General features: G+C 42.5%; 1 non-coding gene across 1 annotated transcript; it reads right to left on the bottom strand.

Annotated features, from left to right (window-relative positions):
* Nucleotides 1-17,828: 17,828 nt before the first annotated feature.
* On the bottom strand, nucleotides 17,829-17,933 carry LOC121171700. Its single transcript, XR_005886161.1, has one exon. It is a non-coding gene; the product is annotated as a U6 spliceosomal RNA (small nuclear RNA).
* Between the last annotated feature and the right edge of the window lie 289 nt (nucleotides 17,934-18,222).

The raw sequence follows: 18,222 nt of genomic DNA, 5'->3' as shown, positions 1-18,222 counted from the left end.
AACTCTCTCTGGTAGGAATGAGAATCAGAACTGGGGGTGGGCCTGGCAGGACAGGTGATAGCACCTGTCAGCAAGTGTAGGCTGAGCTAGGCTGCAGCACGTATTGATGTGCACGAGAGCCAAATGGTATTTGTTGCACATACCACCGCGCACAGTAGCCAAGGCTGAGGGTGGGCCTCCTGGGGATTACAGGTAGCCACTGTGATTAGCTTGCAGCTCCCACTGGTGTACATGAGGGCCAAGTGTATGGTGGGCAGGGTCGGGCTGAGGTGCAGCATCCACTGATTTGCATATAAGACGGAACTAAGAACAGAACTCACACAGCAACTGGAACCCCCAGTGTGTGAGTAGGCTGGAGTGAGTGATGGACTGAGCCAGGCCCCGAACAGGCAGGCACACAGGAGTCAGGTCTGGGGTAACCTCAGATGAGGTTTCTTTGGGGATTCCCCCAAGAAGATCCCTGTACTCAAAATTCCAATCATGGGTAAATCACAGGATCTGTGGTCTGACCATTACAAAGTGCATGTGTCAGAACTGGGCCTCCTTTGTTGCTGAAGCCTGTGCAGCAGATGACATGCCCAGATGCACATGGGGTCATGACAGCTCACTGAGAGGACAACTAGTACCATGGCAGAGGATAGAGGACAGAACGAATTGGACAGATCTCCTGGCCAAGCTTTGACAACAAGTGTCTGGGCAAGTGGAGACTCTCAGGTGGACTATGTAGCCAATAGACTTTGAAAGGATTTCCTCAGCCTTGGAGCAATGAAATCAAAATAGCACTAGAAAATATCAAAAACACTTAGGCAGAACACTTGAAACATGTTCCACATTGGGGATCTTGGAACTGCATCAGGTGACAATTCCTCATCCCTGGGTACTGATGCAGTTGGGATGCTGGGTACTGCCATCTCCCCAGCTTTTCCCTTTTCTCCAGATACAGGAAAAATAAACAGAAAATTAGAAACAATTTTGTCAGCCACTTTCCCCTAATCTTTGACCCTTCCCATCCTGGTTAGTGGTCCACATGGGCATGCATCCTTCTCAACTATGTAAATATCATCAAAGATATTGTTTTAAAAAACTTTAGAAATTGTTGTGGAAACTAAATTCTGTCTTTCTATCATTCAATATTTCTAAGAAAATCACAAAGCATTATATAGCAAGCACCACACAAAATATGTCACCTCTGAGATGGGGGAATAGCCAGTCCATAGAAGAATCAGAACATACAATATCTTACATCACCATCTTATAAGGGCCCAGTCTGTGACACTGCAAAAACATTATAATAGTACCCTCGAGGATTACTGATCACATATCCCCACAGTAGATATAATAATGATGAAAAAGCATGGGAATGACTAAAATGTGACCCACAGACCTAGAGCACATGGTACTGGGAAAATGGTACTGACAGGCTTGTTTCATGTGGTGTTGCCACAAGGCTGCTATTTTTTTAAAGATTTATTTATTTTTATTGCAAAGTCAGACATTCAGAGAGGAGGAGAGACAGAGAGAAAGATCTTCCGTCCGATGATTCACTCCCCAAGTGAGCGCAACGGCCAGTGCTGTGCTGATCCGAAGCCAGGAGCCAGGAACTTCCTCCAGGTCTCCCACATGGGTGCAGGATCCCAAGGCTCTGGGCCATCCTCGACTGCTTTCTCAGGCCACAAACAGGGAGCTGGATGGGAAGTGGAGCTGCCGGGATTAGAACCAGCACCCATATGGGATCCTGGCGCGTTCAAGGAGAGGACTTTAGCCACTAGGCCATGCTGCCAGGCCCAAGGCTGCTATTTATAAAAACAAAAACAAAAATACTAAACCTGCAGCAACAGTGAATAGAAAGTAAAGCACAATAAAATACAGATGTCAATACTTATTTTTCCCATAACAAAATAAACAAATTGTTGCATTAGTGCTGTTAGGAACTAAGACTTTTGTAAGAGAAAGATATTTAAAAATCAAACAATTTAATTGAAAATTGCAAAATACATCCAATTCTCCATACTTCTTGTTTAACCATTCCCAGGCCAGCACCTTAGCGCAGTAGATTAGGCCTCCACCTGCAGTGCCAGCATCCCCTAAAGTATTGGTTCAATTCCAGGCTGCTGCACTTTGGATACTGCTCCCTGTTAACGTGCCTGGGAAAGCAGCAAAAGATGACCAAAATCCTTGTCCCTGCACCCATGAAGGAGACCCAAAGCATCTCCAGGATTCTAGCTTGGCCTGGGCCAGATTCAGCTATTGAGGCCATCTAGGGAGTGAACTAGTTGATGCAAGATTTCTCTATTTCTTCTTCTCTGTCAATGTACTTTTCAAATAAAAAAATGAATCAATCTTTAAGAAAAAAAAAGAATAAATATTTCCTACTTCTTTTTTTTCAAAGATTTATTTTATTTTTATTGGAAAGTCAGATATACAGAGAGGGGGGAGAGACAGAGAGGAAGGTCTTCCGTCTGATGATTCACTCCCCAAGTGAGCGCAACAGCTGGTGCTGCACTGATCTGAAGCCAGGAGTCTGGAGCCTTTTCCAGGTCTCCCACACAGGTGTAGGGTCCCAAGGCTTTGGGCCATCCTTGACAGCTCTCCCAGGCCACAAGCAGGGAGCTGGATGGGAAGTGGAGCTGCCAAGATTAGAACCAGTGCCCATATGGGATCCTAGCATGTTCAAACCGAGGACTTTAGCCACTAGGCCACACCACTGGGCCCATCATTTCCTACTTCTGAACAAGACAACCCAATATCAATGCATAGGGTTACAGACAAAGTCACGTTCTCGCAGTTCCATTTCCCTATTGAAAGAATCGGAAATCTTTTGAAGAATGGCCAGTTTTATTTCTGCAGCAAATGACGAATCAGATTAATTTGGGATACTGTTGGGTGCAAGAGTTTCAAGAAATTTTAGCAGACTAAGGCAAATATGTCAGGAAAACACAGGCATCACATGAACAGGCTATTTTTCCCAAACCAAAATAATAATTACCATGGATTGAAACACAGTGAATAAATAACTCATGAATGTACAATCTTGAGACCCTGTGTGGGAGACCCAGAGGAGGCTCCTGGCTCTTGGCTTCGGATCGGCTCAGGACCAGCCATTGTGGCCATTTGGGGAGTGAACCATTGGACAGAAGATCTTCTTCTCTGTCTCTCCTTCTCTCTGTATATCTGCCTTTCCAATATAAATAAATAAATATTTTATTTTAAAAGAAAGAGAAAAACCCTTCCTTCAAAAAAAGAACAGAAGAGAAAAGGAAAAAAGTTAAAGGGAGACTCATTTTTCTAGCTGAGAAGATACCTATGATTTCAGTAATAAAATGTTGGATAATATCTTGTTCAGATCCCAATTAAACTAATCTAAACTGAGAAAAAAATGTTTCCTACCATCGAGTAAGCGATGAATATTACTGTGTATTTTATAATATCAGGGAATTATTTTTCACTTTTTTTAGTTGTGGCAATGGTATTAAATTACCCAAGAAATATATACACTTTGAAATATTGTAGAGATGATGGAATGGTATACAGGCTTTGGTTTAAATGATTGAAAAATAAAGAAAAAATGCAGTTGGAACAAGAGTGGGAAAATAGGGATAATTACTGAATCTGAGTGATAGATACATAAAAATTCATGTCCTATTATCTCAGCTTTAGTATCTGGCTGAAAGTTCCTACATTCAGCCCTTTATTTGGCGAGTTTTCTTGTAATTATTAGCTGCTGGGAATGGCTGTCCGCTTCACAAGAACACTCTCATTTGGGGAAGTTGGAATGCAGTAAAATCTACAGAATGTGACCTTACTGAACTTACCGGATTCCCTTCTCCAATTCAGAAGTGAGAGGAAAAAAGAGGAACTGCAGAAATAGAAAAAGAAGTAGATGAGAAAACAGCCTTGTCTGTAGGCTTGGTTGAGCCTGAAACATCTCAGCACTAGTGATCCCATTCTATCAGAGGGGAGACGGAGAGAACAGATTCAGACAGAAAATAAATCAGACGCGTAACAAAGTCAAGAGGTTAAGTCCTACATTGTTTCCCTTTGGTTCTCATAATACAGACACAGTGCTTTCCAAGTCTTAGCTGTTATTTATTCCGCATTGGGTTCTTTGTTCTTATAAGCAACCTCCCACATACACCTATGCATAACTCTTCATCATAAGTTCAACTGGTTTCTATTACTGTATCAGTGGCAGCTTATGAACCTAACCTTCTATGGAAAGTCTATTACAGTCTCTCGTAAAGTCAAATAATCAGAGTCAGGTAGATGTTAGATGGAGTGAGGCCCAAGCTGGACAATGCAGTGTCATCAGTGCCAACAGTTCCAGGGACATGTGTTGCTGAGGACTTGACCTGAATTTTTCAGAGATTTGTTTATTTTATTGAAAAAGTAGTTTTACAGGGGAGAGAGAGAGAGAGATCTTCCATCCACTGTATCATCCCCAAATGGACAGAGCTAAGGCAATCTGAAGCTGGGAGCCAGAAGCTTCCTTCCTGCCTCCCATGTGGTTGACAGGGCCCAAGGAGTTGGGCCATCTTTTATTGTTTTCCCAGGCCATAAGCAGGGAGCTGGATCGGAAGAGGAGCTGGACACAAACCAGTGCCCATATAGGATGCCAGTGTTTGTAGGCGGTGGATTAGCTCACTGAGCCAGTGAGCTAGCCCCAACCCACATTTGTTTAAAAAATTGTTCAAGCAAACAAGTTAGAGTCTTTCATTTTACTCTTAACATTTATTTGGAGATAGCAGCACTTTCTGGCTTTATTCTTTTCATTTAACTTTCCAAATCACTCAGGTTGCTTTGTTTTAGGAAAGAGGAGGGTTTAAATGATTTAAAACTCAGCAACCAATGATGTAAGAATCCTTTGCTGAGCATGTAGTATTTCTGAATTGTGAGATAAATTTCAGAATCAATTATAAGAAAACAACAAAGGAAGTGACTGACAAATGTGACCAATATAAGGCACTAAAAGATTCAGTTGCTGATCGTCTATGCTGCAGAAAAGACTTGTTCTTGTTAACCTTCCTCTTGATTCCTTGCAATCTTCAAGGAAACCCCAATCAGTCCTACTCAGCTTCTCCTCCTCCTCCTGCTTCTTCAGTCCCAGGAAGGTGAGTGAGTCATGGGCTTCTCCCTTGTAAGCTGAACTTCTCAGGGGTCAGGGGTTCGTGTGAACACAACCCAGAAAGACCTTTCCTAGAATTGAGGATCCCATGTTACAGACTGGAGGTCTCAGCAGGAGAAAAAAAAAATTAGGTATAAGAGAGAAAGACTGAGTAGGGAATGAAAAAGGAAAGGAAGAACAGAAAAAGAAAAGGGTACACAGAATAACAAACACCAAATGACAAAGTTAGAAGGCATGGGAAAGGCTAAGAATTTCCTACCTTCTTTTCACAGAATAAGAGAAAGGGTTGGGAGAAATCAATGGGCTTCTCCAAAGCTGCACATCTAAGGTGCAATCAGGACCAAGAAGGGGTCTGTCATCTGGGATGTGCACACCATATAACACTGAGGCATCAGAACAACGGCTTTCAGACCCTAGTTCTGGAAGAGGAAGTGTCGCAGAAACTACTGTCAAGAAAGTTGAAATATAGGGCTAAAGAAAAAAGGCACCAGGCAAAGCATGAGGGGTACGCCAACATCAGCAAGGGTCTTCACTCCAGACCTGGAAGGTCAGTAGCCCTCGGGGAGCCCAACATGCAGGATGGGAAGAGGTGCCAGCAGAAAGGATCCCAGAGTGATCCCTGTGTATTTCAGCATGAAAGCATTTCCCACTTCAACTTCTAGCCACAGTGCACCTGCCTGCACCTGTTTGTGTTCAATATTCTTGTGCATTTCAACATAAGAGAGCTGTGATGTGACCGACAGGGAGCCTTACAGTGGCAGTTGTCTAGATGGTTTTCATTGCTGTTTCCTTCTGTCTTTACAGGGAATATTTCTCAACGCAGCTCGACTCATTGGTGGTGAGTAGGGTTCTGGGGGAGCCAGCAGCTCTGCCCCTAAAGCTTCCTGAAGAAGGGACAGTCACAGCCATTATTTGGATTCACAATGGAGCATTAATTGCTGTGATATAGCTAAATGAATCACCAACCATCCTGGTGACCAATCCAAAATAAAGCATACCTGAATGTCACCTTGCCCTGATCCCTGTTGCTGGGTAACATCAAGGAGGCAGACACGATCTTATGACGTGTAGATGGCCACCAAGACGTCTGCAGTGTCCTCCAACTGCAGGCTGTTTGGTGAGGGAGGTCCCTGCTGGTAAGGGTGAGTGAAGTCACCCACCACACCTGGGGCTGCTGCCTGACCCTTGGTAAAGTGAGCTTCACTGTTTTGCCCCTTCCAGAATTTTCCCTAAGTAGACCTTTTCTTTTCCTGTTCTTTTTTGTCTTTGTCAATCCCAAGCACATCCTGGTGGATGGTTGTGGCTGTGGCTGGTTGAGACACATCACGCAATGTGTCCTTTCTCCCTCAGGAACTGGAAATGGAAAAGCCAGGGGCTTTTCTCTGAAGTGATTTGGGGTTCTCAATATGTTCCCTCTCTTCAATCATCTGAGTTATATTTTTTTAAGTATTGCTTCAAGCAGAGTGGTTGACAACGCCTCTGGTTATGGTGAAGTCTGTATTTTCCAAAGAACTGGATCTGAGATACTACTTTCAGGTATTCTGTGGAGAAAGGATGAAAGACCCTTCCTGTCTCTCAAAGAAATGAAAAAAGGGAAGGAATAGCCATATGAGTACCATATGTTACTATTCTGAGTTTTTCTATAGTTGTGAAACCAAAGTAAGTCATTAGTATTATTGTATATAGCTAAAGGCGATTATGTATTCTGCTCCTGAGATAAAACTAAAATTGTACTACATTTAAATGTTAATGTAATTTTCTATTGATGAGAATGAAAATTAGCAGAATCATTTCATAAAGCAATATGAAAGATCCTCAGAAGTCTAAAGGTAGAATTATCATATGATCCAGCAATCTCACTTTTGAATATTTATCCAAAGAAATTGAAATCAGTACTGCAACATGTATCTACAGTCCCTTGTTCACTTCACCAATGTTTACAATAGCCAACACAGAAAAATAAACTAAGTGTCCATCAGAGGATGAAAGGATAAAGCAAAAGTGGCAAATACACACAGTGGAATATTGTACAGCATCGAAAAAATGTTTGATATTGATGGCAGCATGTATAAATCTGGAAAACATTAGAGTTACTGAAATAATACAGGATCAGAAAGATAAGTACTGTGTGACCCCATCCACATGTAGGAAGAAAGAAAGAAAGAAAGAAAGAAAGAAAGAAAGAAAGGAAGGAAGAAAGAAAGGAAGGAAGGAAGAGGAAAGAAAGAAAGAAAGAGAAAGGAAGGAAGGAGGAAAGAAAAAGAGAGAGAGAAAGGAAGGAAGGAAGGAAGGAAGGAAGGAAGGAAGACAGAGAGAAAGAAAGGAAGGAAGGAAGAAAGAGAGAAAGAAAGGAAGAGAAAAAGAAAGAGAAAAAGAAACAGAATGAAAACAAAGAAGCAGAAAGGAGGAAGGAAAAGAGGAAGAGAAGGAGGGAGGGAGAAAGGAAGAAAAATCAATAAATAACTAAATAGATAGATACATGTATGTCATGGAAACAAAGTAGAAAGACGATTACCAGAGAGCAGGAATGAGAACAGGCAAAGGGAGAGGTTGAGAGAAGGGTGCAATGTTTTGATTAAGCTAGAGGAGTAGATTTCAGTGACTTAACACCCTGCATGATGATCACAGTTAATAGTAATGTATTGCATCTTTCGAAATTACTAAAAATAAATTTTAATGTTCACATAATTAAAAATGTTAATTTTGTCAGGTGATGATTTATTAATTTATTAATTTATTTTATTTAACCTTTACTGCCAGTCTCACCACTCCAATCATGATGAAATCTCTCCAGAATCCACTGGTTGACATAGTTTACCATATGGGTCAACCATGTTCCATGTTCCAAGCTGTACTCAGGATTCCCATGTGGGATGGTGCATGAGTCTGACCCATACAGATCTTTCCAATCTCTTCCCTCTAAACCACCAGGTCTTAATCCCCTCGCTTACCTCGCAAGTACAGTGGTCCTGTCGTTGGATGTTACTCAGGAATTGTTCCTCACCTACACGTACAATGGTCTTATCCATCGATGTCCTTAAGCAGTAATTTCACACCCCTAAGACCTCAGAGCTCATTGCCACCCCCAAGTCCAGGACTCACTCACTGCCTAGCAGCGATGGAGAGGGAGCTATGATCTCCAGCAGGAACCTTGGCCAAGCACAGACTCCCCAGCTACAGCTATGTGGCTGGGGGAATCCAGACACCAGCACCTCTGCCCAGACTTACCTGGACTCTGCCCACCATCATGATGGCAATGCATGGAGCCATCATCCTGAGCTAGTCCAGAGCCATCCAAGATTCACTCACAGCATGATTGCTATAGACAGATAAAATTCTCAGATCTTGAGCCTGGACGAGCCCAGGACCCTACCACATCCTAACAGTGGTGGATAGGGAGCAAGGATCCCCAGCAGGAAGCCTGGCCTGGCACAGATTGCCTCAGCTACAGCCACGTGGCTGGAGGATCCAGACACCTATGCCTCTGCCCAAACTTACCTAGACTCCCACTGCCCCACTTTCCATCTAGCTCCCTGCTTTTGGGCTGGGAAAACAGAAGAGGATAGTCCAGGGCCTGGGACCCTGCACCCACATGGGGAACTGTGAGAAGCTCCTTTTGGATGGGTTCAGCTCCGGCCATTGCAGCCACCAGCAGATAGAAGACTTGTATCTCTCTGTCTCCCCTTCTTTATGCAAAACTGTCTACACAGAAAAATAAATACATCTTTTTTAAAAATAAAAAGTCATTAATATCTTAGAATTCTTTCTTTTTAAAGATTTATTTTTATTGGAAAGTTAGATATACAGAGAGCAGGAGAGACAGTGAGAAAGATCTTCCGTCTGATGATTCACTCCCCAAGTGAGTGCAACGGCCGATGCTATGCCGATCCGAAGCCAGGAGCCAGGAACCTCTTCCCGGTCTCCCATACGGATGCAGAGTCCCAAGCCTTTGGGCTGTCCTTGACTGCTTTCCCAGGCCACAAGCAGGGAGCTGGATGGGAAGTGGAGCTGCCGGGATTAGAACCAGCGTCCATATGGGATCCCAGTGCGTTCAAGGCGAGGACTTTAGTCGCTAGGCCACGCTGTTGGGCCACTTAGAATTCTTTATATATTTCAGATGGATTATAAGGCAGAATGTCATACAGCTACTCATATAGAGACAAATCCACACTAGGGAACTGAAATTTCTATATCGAGTAAGTGCACTTAGAGGAATGGTATATAGGCCAAAGAATTCTAAGTTACTGGTATAAAATCTTAATCTTCAATAAGCTCCTACTATTGAGTAAGTGTTATATTTCATGGCCTTCCTGAATCACAGCCCTAACCCAAAAAATATGTTTTTATTTTATCATTATTTGGTCAAAGAATAGGCTAAACCTAAGAGAGGTTAAGCAACTTGCCCCAACTCACACAGATGTGACCATACAGTTAGAAAGATGAAGTGACTTATGTGAGTAGATAAGTAAGGTAGTCTAAGGTACAGGAACAAACACACTCCTAAAGTTTCAGTGTGTATTCGGTGTAATCTGCTGTGTTGAAATAAGTGTCCCTGTCAACAGTTCATGTCAACAAGATTATCATTTTTACAATCTTTCAGAGACCCCTGATGACAACAGCCTTGCCTCTTCAACATACTGCTCCTGGACCTGATGCGATGACTGAGTGGCTAAATCCTTATCATGCATGTGCTAGGATCCCATATGGCACTGGTCCATATCCTGACTGCTTCACTACCCATATGGTGGCCTGGGAAAGTGGCATAAGATGATCCAAAGCCTTGGGATGCTGCACTCCTATGGAAGACCTGGAAGAAGCTCCTGGCTCCTGGCTTCTATCAGCTCAGCTATGGCCATTGGGGCCACTTAGGGAGTGAACCAGCAGAAGGAAAATCTTTCTCTCTGTCTCTCCTTCTCTCTGTAAATCTGCCTTTTCAGTAAATATAAATAAGTTTATTTTTTAAAAAAAATATTGCCCCTATGTCACTCTGGGCATCAATATTGCAGTGAGTCATAGGGGACAAAACAGTAAGATCATACATAGTGGCTAGGGAACATTAAGATTCCAGTGGTGAAGCCTGCATCCCATGAGTGCCTGAGCTTTAGTGCTGACTCTGTCTCCGGTTCCAGCTTCCTGCTAATGTGTACCCTGGCAGGTGACGACTCCAGGAACACCTGGACTGAATTCTCAGGTCCTGGCTCTGGTGTGGCCCAGCCCTTGCTGGCTATTGCAGGGATTTGGGGAGTGAACAAGGAACAGGAGAGTTTTTTTCCTCTCTCTCTCCCCCTCTCCCTCTTTGTGTGTGTGTGTGTGTGTGTGTGTGTGTGCCAATCTCCCTCTCTGTAACTCTTTCAAATAATTAAATATTTTAAAGAAAAAGTCACTTACTTACACAGTTACACATGCATGATGACAAAATGGTGAATTTAGGATAGGAAGCCAGGTAGAGTTTAGTGCCTTTATCTACTGTTCTGTGACTTCTCAGGATTAGCTGGGCCAACACGCTCTGCTGGGAACTCAGTCAGACTTTTGGATTGCTCTGCCCCCCTGTGGAGAAATGGGTGAAGTGAGACAGGAATGAGATTTCTCTTACAAAAAATAAAAGATTGTCCTTGCCATTTACTCAACATCACTATGACAAAAGACTGAAAAGTATGTTCCTACTATTTATCATTAGGATTACATGTGCAATATGTGGAATACAAACTTATTCTTTTCCATGGCAAACCAATTTTGTTTCGTTCCCAAGAGTCCATCAGTACTTCTAGGTGTTGATATCTTTATCTAATGGAATGGTAAACCTGAAATTGGGGAGTGAAATGAAAATAGGCTACTATAAAAACCAAGGAGAATTTAAGGAAGGAGAGAGGTGGGTGGGGAATGTGGACAGGAATTAGTTGGGTAAGGTGAGAAGTATCAGGAAGTTCCTAAATCTTGATTGTGATATAATGAAAAAGTTTCCACTTTATATAAACACATTTTAAGAAAAAAAATTAAAAATACTATCACTGCAGCACAAACAATAAAGCCGACCTACCAACCATTTTTCTGTGTCTATCCCTCTCCAAAAGAATAAATATTTTTAAAAAATTCATTGAAAATATGGTGTTAAAACCTAAAGTATCCCTGCTATGTTAGGGCATAGTAATTTAACTTAATAACACACACAAACTCTTGCAACAAAAAGGACTTAATGGAAAACTGTTAGGGCTCTGAGAACTACAGCAATATTTTATAAGAAGAAAATGGAAATTTTAGTTGGACAGCTGCCAGCCTTTGAGAGAACAAAGCAAGTCAGTGAAAATTAGTAATTAAGACAGCCTTAACACCAGGGAAAGTAGTGACAAGCAATGATGTAAAAGAATCTGAGCTCATGCACCTTTTTCGTGACTTTCTGCTATTTTAACATCAAGTATAAAATAAGATTTTTTGAATCTTGGGATAATTCTAAATGATCTGTAACTAACCAGGCAGTCTCTGATGTATCTGGGTTCTTGGTTTTGCTCATCATCTTTTTAGCAACAACACTCCCACCAGAAGACGCAGAACAGAGTTAGACAGGAGGCAAAATCCCCACCCCTCCCATGTTTCCATCTGTGAACGTGGCTTTTCTAAGCATTAGTTAGTGCTGGGAGAGAAAAGGAAGAATTTAAGATAACAAAGCAACTACCCCGCTTTGCCTGGTACCCTTTTCTTCTGTTTCTTCTCCCCTCACCAATTCTACCTCCCCTTCTTCCTTACCATCTTTCACCTTCTAACATCATTCAATTCTACACACAACAAATTTGGTACAGGATAAAGGGGAGGGGGGGGAGAGGCAAAATAAGCCAAAGGTTTCCCTGCCCAGAAGTTGGCTGGAATCTCAAGTCTCCACAGTGGGTGTGCCACTAGACTGGGTTCTCTGCTAGTTTCAGGGGCCAGCATTTGGTTTGGAGAACAACAGTGCAGTAAATCAGTAATGTGGAGCTACCAAAACAAAACAAAACACTTGCACAGAAGAAAGTGAATATTAAACCAGAACCCAAAGAAACTTTCACTTGCGAGTTTCTCCAAAGACAGGAAGGAACACACTGGAGAGATGCTTAGAGCTTTACTTGGAGGCTGAGCTTCCAGATGAGGCCTGCTCATGTATTGCCACCTGACCCTCCAGTCAGGCTCTGTCCTGTGCATCCCACCTGTGCTGGAAATGATCCTCTCAATGAGCAGGTGGTGGGAGAAGATGAAGTAAGCCAAGCCCCAATCTTGACTCTGAAGTAAACCGTACCTTTCCTTGGAGCTCCGGGACTCACATGGTCCCAGGAATAGTCAGTACCCTTTGCAAAGCAAGGAGTTCTTGCTCATCTCATCTCAGCCTCTCTGTTCCTTTCACTCTGTTCTTTCTAATGCGCCTTCCTCCTTAGGATATGATGATGCTTTTGTTTTAGTCTATCTTCTGCTTTATCTATTTTCGCCTGATATTTGTCATCTTTTTCTGTCACTGAGCTCAGTGACAAGAAAGTGCAGTCTCAGAGAAGAAATACATGGACATTTAGCAAACACTTATGAAGTGCCTAACACATAGACATGCCAAAAAGTTTCATGGAAAATGAAATTTAAAAGTACGTTTATTTTGGTGCAAAAAAGGTTAAATCTGTGTATACAATGGGTCTTCTAAAAGTTCTTGGAAAATGTGCATTATGAAAAACTTATGGGGCCCGGCAGCGTGGCCTAGCAGCTAAAGTCCTCGCCTTGAATGCGCTGGGATCCCATATGGGTGCTGGTTCTAATCCCGGCAGCTCCACTTCCCATCCAGCTCCCTGCTTGTGGCCTTAGAAAGCAGTCGAGGATTGCACCTGCGTGGGATACCTGGAAGAGGTTCCTGGTTCCCAGCTTCGGATTGGCGCAGTTCTGGCCATGGTGGTCATTGGGGAATGAATCATCAAATGCAAGATCTTCCTCTCTATCTCTCCTCCTCTCTCTATATCTGACTTTGTAATAAAAATAAATAAATATATTTTTAAAAACTTATGTACAGGTTTCAACTCTTTGGCACAGAAATATATTTCATTTTCAAACCATTTTACTGCCAAGTTTTTTTAATCTCCTCAGCTGCTCCAGGCATTACTCCAGTCACTGAAAATACAGTGATGAACAGCTCAAAATCAAACTTGTTCATTTTTATTATTTTTATTAAAAAGGGAGAAGGAGGAGGAAAAGGAAAGACATTTCCCAACTGCTGATTCACTCCCCAAAAGTTTCCAACAAGTAGGACTGGGCCAGGCAGAAGCCAGAAGCCTAGAATCAAATCTAGTTCCTCCGTGTGTGTAGCAGGGACTTAGCTGCTTAAGCCACCACCTGATGCCTCCCAAGGAGACCACTATCAGGAAGGTAGAGTGAGGAGTGCCCAGGATCTCTGACGTCCACGTGGGTGTCCCATGAGGCATTTGACTGCTATGTCAAATACCTACCTGAGAATCAAACACCAAAATAAATGTGTAGTACGTAAGATAAAAAATGTTATGAATAAAAGTGAAATCAAAATAAGGGATACTGGTCTTTTATGTGAATGTTCAGGATGAGCTTCAGCAGGAATCAGAAAGGGATCAAAAGAGAGCATGTGGATATCGGAGCAAAGACTGTCCTAGGAACCGGAGATGTCCTTCTCAAGAAAGGCAGTTGCTTGATCTGCTTGAGGAACCATCAAGAAGCCAGAGTGCAAGGACCACAGTGTATGGTGGGAAGGGTAGGAGGGAAACACGTGGGAGGACATGAGATCAGAGAAGCAGAAGGGTCTATCACAGCCAGGTTTACAATGCATTTTACAGAATCTGATTTTAACTCTGGCTTCTGCTGGAAGTAGAACACTCCAGCTACAAGTGTTGAGAGTAGACCATAGGTGACAGATATGGAAGCAAGAAGACCACTTGGAAGGCTACTGTGGTCCTACAGATTGGAGATGATGGAGGTTTGGAACAAGTTGGTAGCTGGGAAAGTGCTAAAAAAATAATCACTTGGAGTCTGAGGATAAGGGTCTAGGATGACTTCGGGGACTTTGGTCAAGCATGTGGAAAGACAGTTTGCATTAACTGAGATGGGGAAGGCTCTGGAAAAGCAAGTTGGGGAGGAAGACTAGAGTGTACTTTTCCATACATTGTTAGAGATACTGATAACATGCTGATTTGATAGTTCCCAGCCAAAATATCCAGAACAAATTGTTCCTGGGAGCAGCCAACAAGAACATGTTGCGATACACTCCCCCAACCTCTTCCCCAACAGTGTATCAAATGCACAATGGGCTGATTCAACACAGTTTAACAGCCTATCTTAAATTAAGCTTCAATAATGATAAATGTCATTTGGAACTTGTCTCGCCAATTCACTTTTCTGTGAAACTTCCTTAGTTCTCCACCTCCTACTTCTCCTTCCCTTCCAAAGATGCTATCATGCCATTCTGGAAGAAAAACCTAGGATCCTCTAGAGCATTCCAGTTCCAAGGATCACATCCACATCATCCTCTCATCACTCCCACCTCGGATGACGCTCATTGACCTTTTCTCTAAGCAATAGCCTTCATCTGTGTTTTATTTCTTTACTGTTGTCTATCTCCCCACCACACTGAGAGTTTTTGTTTTGCCCAGAAATTTGAGAAGTTCTTCATCATTATTTAATGAAATCATGAATTAATGAGCGAGCCAATAAATGAATGATCCTAAGCTACTGATCTTTTCCATCTTTCCAGATGTGCAGCCATTCAATTCCCTCATGAGCATCTTCAGTGTCTCTGAGCTGACAGCAGGGCCAGGTAGGCCTTCGTCAGTGGCTGGTGGCGTATTTCTTCCATAGATACCTGTCCACAACAGGAGGCACCTGTTTTTCAGATGTCAGCTAAATAGAGACATACATAATCTGTTGGTGATTTCTCCATTTCAAACGATTTCATCTCTACAGAAAAACAGTATGATTCCTTGTTGTTGAACATGATTTCAAGCTCTTTTCACACATATTCCCTTATTTTATCTTGACAGAAATGAAAATTATAAGAGCCATAATTAGCCAGCTCCTCTGTGCACATTACAGTTGCTTTCTCTTCCTTCGTATCTCTTGAATTTATACATTTAGGCTTCTGGTCCCAAAATAGTCTGAAGAATTGAGCTTCTCTGTTTAGTTTTTTTCTGTGTTCCTCAGGAAAAGACCACCAAGAAGAGTAACACAGGGCTGGTAGCTAGAGTAGGCTGTTTATGTACCATTTCCACAAAGAGACATTATCTAAAGAAATCAAAGTGTGCTCACGATATAACAGACCGCAATACATTCTCTGTAAGTTTAGCTTGTGCTTGCCCAGGGCAGTGTCCTCGTGATCAGACCCCAGTCTCTGTCTCCATCGGCTGCTCCCTGGGCTCTGGGGTGTAGCTCCTGCAACAACAGATTCGTCGTGCACTTTGGCCGAGGGACCAGAATCAGTCCATGAGTGGAGTGTCTCTGCTGGCCTTTTCGCCTTGAGAAATACCTCCCTACCCCTGTGCAGAGCTTTGTAACTTGGCCCTGCAACCTCTCTGACTGCATTTCTCCAGAGCAGCAAGAAAAAGGGAACCCATACAAGTGATCTCTAAAGTTCTCTCCGAGCTCTCAAGTCCCTGCAGCCTCCACGTCCACTGCAACTTCACATCTCAACGTCCAAATAGGACAGAACTTCCTGAGATGCTGTCCCAGACTATCTTTTCTAAAAAGGCCCGCAGGATGACTCTCTTATGCCATGTGCTGTCCTTCTCTATTGGAAGAGTGTGAAACCTGGACAGAGAAGGGAAATGCAAACCAGGCCCCTCAGATACCACCAGCTGATAGAAAAGCTGGAAGGACTGCTTGGAGGTTGTGGCAGAGAATACAATCATTTGTGGCATCTCCTCAGTTGATGAAGGAGGGGCAAGGATAAGAAAGTCCTATTTTGTCCTAATGGACTCTCTTAAGGGCTTTACCACATCTATTATGGAATTATAAAAATTCACAGATCTTGCCAAGAACTTTTGGAAAGCTAGGCACTCCATGATATAACCTACTTCAGATATTTTATCTAATTATAAATAATATTTAATTTCATCTTAAAATTAGCCAAGGAAACTAGGGCCATGAGAGTTTCATTAATTGACTTACAATCACCTTGACAGTAAGCAACAGAGCTGGGAATTGAAGTCAAGTCTGATTCTCAGCCAAGGCTTGGTTCCCTAGACTTAAAGGGGAAATGCCAGTGAGAGCTTCTGTTGCCATGGACAACAGAATGGACAACAGATTTGGAAAGATGTGGATATTTTATGATAGAGTACTACTTCAGTAAGGATGTAGAAAGAAAATACCACAAGGGGTCCTGAAAGGGGGATTTAGAATGCTAGGAAGAAATGGATTCTGGTATAAGAACTCTCAGCCAACCTAGGAGTGTTGCTCACAAAAGAAAAAAAGAGTTAAGGAAGGGCAGTAGATTCCTTCCATTCAGAGACTGCCAGTTCAAGAGTCTCTAGTATTCCTCAGCCTGTTGTTGCAAGGTGGAAAAGAAGATCAAAAAAGAAAAGCAGGGGCCGGCCCTGTGGCACAGAAACATCAGCATTCCATATGGACGCTGGTTAGAGTCCCGGATACTTTTCTGACCCAGCTCCTGGCCAATGCATTTGGGAAAGCAACAGAAGATGGCCCAAATGCTGGTGCCCACGTGGGAGACTCTCAAGAAGTTTCTGGTTCCTGGCTTTGGACAAGCTCAGCTCTGGCTGTTGGGCCATTTATTTTGGGGATAAATTAGCAGATGGAAGATTTCTCTCTGCTTCTCTTTCTCTAATTTTGCCTTTCCAGCAAATGGATACAGCTTTAACCAAAAAAGCAACTCAAGTGAGGGAATCTAAAGAAAAAAATTAACTTCTAAAGGGAACAAGGAAATCGATCAGAAACTTCCAAGAAAATTGATAGATGAAAAAATAATAGCACGTATTTAAAATAGGAAAAGCTGTATTGTACATAGTTTTCAAAAATAGAAATATCATTTACACTTATAAAATGTGGAAGAAAAATTTAAATCATAACTACTTATATTATAACGGGTGTGGTAAACCACGTACTTTTTCAGTGGTAACTAGAATCTATTTGTCACCTGCTGACCTACAGAGCAAACATGTGATAATATTAAAATCTTCAACAATTACTGTTTATTTTCCAATGTATTATTTATTGCTACGCAACACTGTTCTAAAACCTAAAACTACAGAAACAGTTGTTATGACCCCAAGTTTCTGTATGATGGGCCTGACTCCTGGGGGGTGTAAATACTAGGGGACAAAGATCTTTTCAAGATTGTTTTGAATTGGCTACCACAGAAATTACTTTCATTCTTGGAAGATTCGAATCTTCAAGAGCTCAAACACCAAAACACAGGGTTGCTCTGCTTTTAAAAAATATTCTAAGGTACATTCGCTTGGGGGGGGGGGATAGTACCACATTTGCAGTCGTGTCAAGTCTGTCATTCTAGTTCACTTACCTTGTTTGTTACCAAGTGGAACAATGGAAAGTTACGATTGATGATATTGTAAGAGAAGGCAGAAATGCGGCATGGTGGGTTGTGGCCAAGGTTGCGTCTCATATGCGGGGTCCTGCTTTGAGTCCTGGCTGTTTTGTTCTGATCTGCCTTCCTACTAAAGTATCTACGACGCAGTAGAGGATGGTCCGATTCGTGGGTTCCCACCACCCCATAACAGACCTGAACAGTCTTTTGGTCTTGCTGTCTCCTTGCGCAGGGGCCATTCTAATCTTCTCTGTATCGTTCCAATTTTAGTATATGTGCTGCCGAAGCGAGCACTGGTCTTGCTGTCTCAACACAGGCTGCTGTGAGCACGTAAGGAGTGACCCCGCAGGTGGAGGATGTCTCTCTCAGCCTTTCAAACAAATAAACGGGTTTTTTTTACTTTTAGAAAAAGCAACACGTAAAAGAATAAAGCGTTATGGAGGAAATATTTTTCCGAACAATAACTTCTATGTATTTCTAGTGCTCCAGAGCAAACCTTTAGGTTCACGCATCCTTGGGGACTGGGACCGCAGCTGCTCAGAAACTAGCCCCGCAAAATCCAGCCAATCACCTCCAGATCCCG

This window comes from Ochotona curzoniae, unplaced genomic scaffold (genome assembly GCF_017591425.1).
Source record: "Ochotona curzoniae isolate NIBS_2020 unplaced genomic scaffold, NIBS_Ocur_1.0 scaffold_2683, whole genome shotgun sequence".
Classification (NCBI taxonomy): domain Eukaryota; kingdom Metazoa; phylum Chordata; class Mammalia; order Lagomorpha; family Ochotonidae; genus Ochotona; species Ochotona curzoniae.
Note: the sequence above shows the minus strand (reverse complement) of the source record. Positions and strands in the feature narration are given on the sequence as shown.